At 34.2% G+C, this 6,811-nt stretch overlaps 1 long non-coding RNA gene across 8 annotated transcripts; it reads left to right on the top strand.

The window, feature by feature from the left end:
• Positions 620-4,750, top strand: LOC107643552. Of its 8 annotated transcripts, XR_001620890.2 has the most exons (13): positions 628-885; positions 1,232-1,402; positions 1,774-1,866; positions 1,970-2,032; positions 2,215-2,323; positions 2,480-2,542; positions 2,624-2,679; positions 2,794-2,898; positions 2,975-3,031; positions 3,115-3,227; positions 3,540-3,682; positions 4,161-4,199; positions 4,715-4,750. It is a non-coding gene; the product is annotated as an uncharacterized LOC107643552 (long non-coding RNA). The 8 variants fall into 8 exon arrangements; XR_002362793.1 differs by having other exon boundaries at positions 620-885; positions 1,232-1,866; positions 2,606-2,679; XR_002362792.1 differs by having other exon boundaries at positions 621-885; positions 1,232-1,866; positions 2,781-2,898.

The raw sequence follows: 6,811 nt of genomic DNA, 5'->3' as shown, positions 1-6,811 counted from the left end.
GTGAGAATTTCAGATAAATGCATGGAGATGCTTTCGTCCCTCTAAACCTCTGCTTTCCTGCTATCTTCATCCAATCAGTCTTACTCCTTTCTATGGCTGGCTTTATGTAAGGACATCACCGTTGTCAATGGCTACTTTTAATCCTCTCTGAAAAATGGTCAGATGCGCTGTCACTGCATGGCTAATCGTCTGGAGGCATCACCCACTACAAAAAAATGATATAAAACGGCATTAATAATATGGCGGTTCTATAATATTGCCATAATATTTGAGTATTTTGACGTTTATGATTATTGCCGTAATTCATTGGTAGTTAACGGCGTTTTTTTTTGCTTCTGGCAGTTTTAAATGCCATTATCAATTTGTATAAAATGCTCAACCCTAAATTAACCCATCATTACTGTGTTGAACTTGAAATGCTGCCAGTGTGAGAAAAATCTTGAAGCTCTGCCACTACGATCTCCTCTGTCACGATCTCTCCTCCGACGACTCCTCTCTCCAGTGACGGTCTCCTCCGGCAACGTCTCCTCCAGCGGCGTCTCCTCCAGCAACGACCTCCTTCTGCGACCTCTGCTCCAATGACGAACACTCTTTGTAATTATTATATTCTTGTGATTTGCTATAAAATTATACCATTGCTTTGCTTTTCTGGATGAGTTATGATTTGAGTACGACATAATACTCTTAAAATTAACTTTCTAAGAGATTATATTTAGTTTATTGAACTATAGCAATTTCTCATGTTAGTATACTCATCTTTGTCAGGGCTTTGTCCTGTCTGATCCAAAAAATAGGATGTTCCTTTGCAGTTTCCTCATTGTGATATCATTGGTTTGTGGTGCTTATTTAGTTGGCAATGCATTCACCACCAAGGAGTATAAACAAGTAAGTACGAATTTCTATTCCAAACTTCTAACTCTGAAATATGAATTGCTAGACAGAAAGAGAGAAGATTGTTATAGCTTAACTTTTTGTTGTATCTTACACATTATGTCTCTGAAAAGTCTCAAAATAAAATTTTAGTCATTGCTGTCTTATACTCTATCTCTAGTGTTTCTATCCTTCAATCTTTCTATGATGGCTTCATTCATGTACTAATAGATAGTCATAATCTCCATGGATGCAAATATCATTTATTTTTATTATATAGAGTCTTCTCTCTTTTCTCCCCTGTCTGCTGCACTTTGAAGTTTGAACCCAACTCCTATATGTTTTCTTCTTCTTCTCCTAGGCGAAGGACACCTTCAAAGTTCTCTTCAAATCTGAAGGGAAGGGAAACTTCAGAACAGTGAGCTTCAAGTTCAAAGCAATTGCACCAAGAACAAGACTCACATTCTACAGCTCCTTTTACCATACCAGAATTGATGATTATGGATCTCTCTGTGGCCCTGTTCTTGACCAGGTTATAGTGTTCCCTGTCACCTAAGTTATTAAACCATTAATGTAGTACTTAGTAACTATGATTTTTGCAAGTTACTTGAGCCTGTCTTCTGTATAATTGCATGAGACCACTCTTTTACTCTAGTTTGCTGAGCACAAGACACCAATTTTAATTTCTGTTCATTAAAAAATTTGGCTCAAGAGTTTGAAGAACAAATTTTTAATCATGGGAGTTGAATGTTCATGAAATGATTAAGTAGTATATTTTAGTTTTTGATTGTTACCATGTGTTATTGGAAATCATGAGTTTCAATAAGCATGCATTTGTTTCATGCCAACATTCTGATCAATGCAACTTTTTCCCCTTCTTTTTTCTTTATTTGTTTGTTCCAGGTTTTGGGGTTGTAGGTTCTTGTAGTATAGGAAAAAAAAGGTAGATTTCATGGAATTGGCTACTGGAAGTTACCTTCTAGAGTTGTCAACGCGGTATGCAGTACAGGAGATTTTTGCAGCATGGTTATTGTAACATGGTTATTGGCTACTGGAAGTTACCTACTGAAGTTATTGTAAAATGGTTTTGTACCTGCAGGGTGAGGAGATTTTTGTAGAAGCTATTAGAGAAGTAAAAGAAGAGACAAGACTGAGTATCTAAGTAAATGTGGCCAATTTTTTTTTATTGATCATAAGTTTTTTCATTGAAATTCTAACTTTATTTTCGATATATTAAGCACAAAAGAGGCATATTAATGATTTTCTTAGGAGGAATTTGAATTTTCAGTGATTGAACAAAAATCATTAATCACCATCACCAAGTCCTGTTTTTCTATTTTTCAGGGAAGTGCAGAATTCATTCTTTGGGAAATCAGATTTGTCATTTCTTTGCATCTTGCGCCATCTTTCTGTTGAGATAAAAAAGCAAGAATTGGAAATTGAAGCAGCTCAGGTACTTTTGTTTGACGATTTCACATCATTCTTCTGTTTATTTTGTTCACCCAACGTAACTTTTCAGCAACTGATACTATAAGTATGAGATGATAGAAGGAGAAATATCCAAAAGATGAACCTAGTGGTGCTAATAAGTTATTTTCTTAATATACAGAAAGAAGAATTAGGATTTGACCACCAGGAGGTAGCCATGCCATCTGTGCCTCCACCAAATAAGGTAAGTTACATGGTTATTTATATTAATTAAGATTTAAGAATGAAAATGTATTGCTGATTTCAGATTATTAATTGTTTCTAGCTTTTGTCAATGGAGGAGCTGCGGGAGAGACGCCTTACTGACCCTCGTCTTCCAAAGTAAGATTTTGGGGGGGTGCAATGTGTTGTTAAAGAATATGTATAAGATTCTATTTAGAGAACATTCATGTATCTAAAGCTAAGGATCTCTGATGACTAAGTTTGTTGCTTCAGAACTTACCGGAACAAAATTGCTACAACTAAATTCACCCCTTGACCAATAGAGATACGGTTCTGTGAACCTACAACTTCAACAAATCAGACCAAATCTCCTCCCAGGTAATACTTTGCAGGGGAAAAGAAGGGTAGATCAATTCTTTGCCTTTTTTAATACTTGTTTAAATGTTTTATGCAGTTTGAATTTTTGGTTTAGAGCAAAGGGAAAACTTTCAGATGATCAGGCCTTGCATAGGTACATTATCTTGTATCAGCTTTTTATTTCTTTTACTCTACATGTTAATGTTGTTATTGCCTAAAGTATTGTACTTATCTCAGTATGCCAAACCATATTCAATTCCGGAAGTGAAGACTACTCACAACAAAAAGAAGAAAAGTACGCGGATTTAATTAAAAGTTTGAAATCTAGCATGGACAACTTGAATAAGGAGGTAACATTTTAGGCACTATTATTTGTAACTACTCTTTCTTCATTCATCTATACTTCTAAATATAGTAAATTTATTTTCTAGTATCATGCGAAAGGTAATATGGATAGCATTTGCATTTTCCTTATATTCGAGTTGTGACTTTTATTGTTGTGTCTGGTGTAAATGTGATCTAAATTGTGTCTTCTTATTGCAGTTGGAAAAGATGAAAAAAAAGAATTAAACTCCATGAAGTAAATAACTCATTTGCATTGATTGCCGTGAAACATGTCTTTTTCTTTGTTTAGATTCTTATGAATTTTATCCGTTGCTCAGGCTAATCAAGAATGGGGAAATATATTCCCTGTGTTCAAGGAAATATCTGTCACTGACAATGCATTAGAAAGGGTTCTTGCTTTGGAGATTGAGCTTGCCGAAGCATTGCAGGCCAAGAAGAAATCAAGCATGCAATTTCAGAGGTACACCTTTCTTTTGGAGCAGTAATTAGATTTTGGTACATATAGATGCTAATTTTGGAAGCACTTCACTTAAATTTACCATTTTCTTTGTTCTCGGTTAAAATTTGATGACTGGTTAGAATCTAAATTCTGATGCATCATCTTTTTTACTCTTTGAAATGAAGTTATGATCTTTTTCTTGTTTTAGCTATCAATTGCATTTTAAAACAAGTACTTTGCTGATTGAATTAAATAATCTCCAAAAGATATTAACACTGTTGTTTTGCACAATTAATTAATGTAGAAGAGTTTTATACTAACATCTAATTAAGAGTCACTTTTATCTACGTGGCAGTTCCTAACTTAATGGAGCAAATCATAATCCCACTACGTACTTATTCCAAATTAAAAGTTCCTTATGAATAATTGCTTGGTTTATATTCTTATTTATTTCATCGGCATACTAATTTCTTATAGTGTTTGATTTTGTACGTTACAGATTCAAGTGTCCTTTTGGTGAATGAAGCAATGCAATTAAGTACGTACCATGAGGAGGATATATGTAGTGGTCTTATTTGTTTATTTTATTTGTTAGTTTGACTCCACTTACATTTGTTAAAATATGTGCTTAGTCATACAATATTACATCTTCTTAACTAGATGAAAGAGATGCCAACTACTCATAATGATAGTAACTTTACTCAAGAATTTCACAAGCTTTTCGAAATGATTGAATTATTAGTAACACCTTAGATTTGAACAATTTAAAATTCATTGCTACAAGTAAAAACAAATTCAGTTAAGAATGCCTTATTTTTCACGGTTGAATTAGATTATTGTATGGCATGGGAAGCAATGTCACAAAGTTGGAATAATGGTTTCTTAAATTTAATACACATTAACGGTTCATATCTAAATTGAGTCTCTGTTTTTATTATTAGCAGCAATTGAACTTGAGATTAACTAAGGGTTACAAATAGTACAGCAGCTTGTTTTATATACTGATATGACAAATCTGGAATTGGTTAAGGGACATTTTTCTACTGCATGCAGGTTCTGGATTTTAGCCTTCATCCTCAAGAACTCAAGTCTGTGTCTTATAACACAACATACCACTCAATTAGGCAAGTTTCTTCCATCTTTTATTCCCTCTGATTCTTTTTAGCTATCACTGTTGCTTTTTGGTACATCTTTGATCAATTGACATTGGTCCAAGTAACATAAATAACATATAAATGAAAATGGAGAGAATATTATTGACTGTTGATAACTCAATGTAACTCGTCCAGTAGGTTGAAAATGACACCAAGTAGTGTTTTAATTAAGCTCTCTGCTGTTTCTGGAGATGCTTCAACAATGCATACTATGCAAGAGTTGGAGGAGTAAGCACATACGAATTTAATTCCCTCTGGTTTGTTGCAGGGAACAGCGTCGGTGGTCCTCGCTGGACTTGTTGCCACTACAAAAAAAAGAAGTATAAAAGAGAAAGGAAGTCCCAATCTCTCAGATCTAAAATTCCATCCGAAGACGCGAAGTTCCACCGAGTTTGCTGTCGCAGAAGGAGGAAACTTTTGGCCTCCAAATCTTATTCATCATCACTTAGCTAAGCTACTTGTCTTGTATATTCATATTCTAAGTAGTAAAAACAGCACTTGTTAGATGGTTTAAATACATTATTAGTCTTGACTGATTAGTGTTTATTGCAATGCTTGTATTTTGGTAAGTTTAGTAAGACAAGCTTTTGTATAGGAGTTATTACTTTTGATTTTCAATAATAAAAAATTATATATTATATTAATATTTTGTTTTTGAGTTATATAATATTTCATTTATGGATTATGATTTTTTGCTATTGTGAAATTTTAATCACAAAATTATTTATTTAACGCGATAAAAATGACGGTAAAAATTGTTAAAAACAACGATAAAAAATGTCACTGTCAGGGTAAAATGGCGATTCAAAAATGCCATTTTAACCAACCAAAACGCTACTGTCAAGGTAAAAATGGCGGTTCAAAAATGCCATTTTAACCAACCAAAACGCCACTCTGTCAGAGTAATAATGGCGGTTTAAACCGCCGTTTTAACCTATCCAAAAACCGCCATTTTAACCTTGGAAATAACGGCGGTTTGAACCGCCGTTTTAACCAATCAAAATGCTACTCTGTCAGGGTAATATGAGTGGGACTTGTAGCTTTTTGCCTCTTGAATAGTTTTGGCATCTCACTTTATCCATTGAAGTTCAGAATGATTGGCTTGTATAGGAACTCAGAGTTCAGATAGTGTTATTGATTCTCCTAGTTCAGTATGATGATTCTTGAACACAGCCATTTTATGAGTCTTGGCCGTGGCCCTAAGCACTTTGTTTTCCAGTATTACCACCTGATATATAAATGCCACAGACACATAATTGGGTGAACCTTTTCAGATTGTGACTCAGCTTTGCTAAAGTCCCCAATTAGAGGTGTCCAGGGTTCTTAAGCACACTCTTTTTTTTTTTTGGACCATGACTTTAACCGCTCAGTCTCAAGTTTTAACTTGACACCTTCACGCCACAAGCACATGGTTAGGGACAGCTTGGTTTAGCCGCTTAGACCAGGATTTTATTCCTTTAGGCCCTCCTATCCACTGATGCTCAAAGCCTTGGGATCCTTTTTATTTGCCCTTGCCTTTTGGTTTTAAGGGTTATTGGCTTTTTGCTCTTGCCTCTTAGTTTTAAGAGCTTTTGGCTTTTTCTGCTTGCTTTTTCTTTTTCTTTCTATTTTTTTCGCCTATTTTTTTCTCTTTTTTTTCTGCAAGCTTTGTTCTTTGCTACTTTTTCTTGCTTCAAGAATCATTTTTATGATTTTTCAGATTATCAAATAACATGTCTCCTTATTATCATTCTTTCAAGAGCCAACATATTTAACATTCTTAAACAACAACTTCAAAAGACATATGCACTATTCAAGCATTCATTCAGAAAACAAGAAGCATTGTCACCACATCAATATAATTAAACTAAGTTCAAGGATAAATTCGAAACTCATGTACTTCTTATTCTTTTGAATTAAAACAGTTTTCATTTAAGAGAGGTGATGGATTCATAGGACATTCATAACTTTAAGACAAAGTTACTAAATACTAATGATTATGTAATGAAGACACAAA

This window comes from Arachis ipaensis, chromosome B05 (assembly GCF_000816755.2).
Source record: "Arachis ipaensis cultivar K30076 chromosome B05, Araip1.1, whole genome shotgun sequence".
NCBI lineage: Eukaryota > Viridiplantae > Streptophyta > Magnoliopsida > Fabales > Fabaceae > Arachis > Arachis ipaensis.
This window is presented reverse-complemented; position numbering and strand designations above follow the sequence as displayed.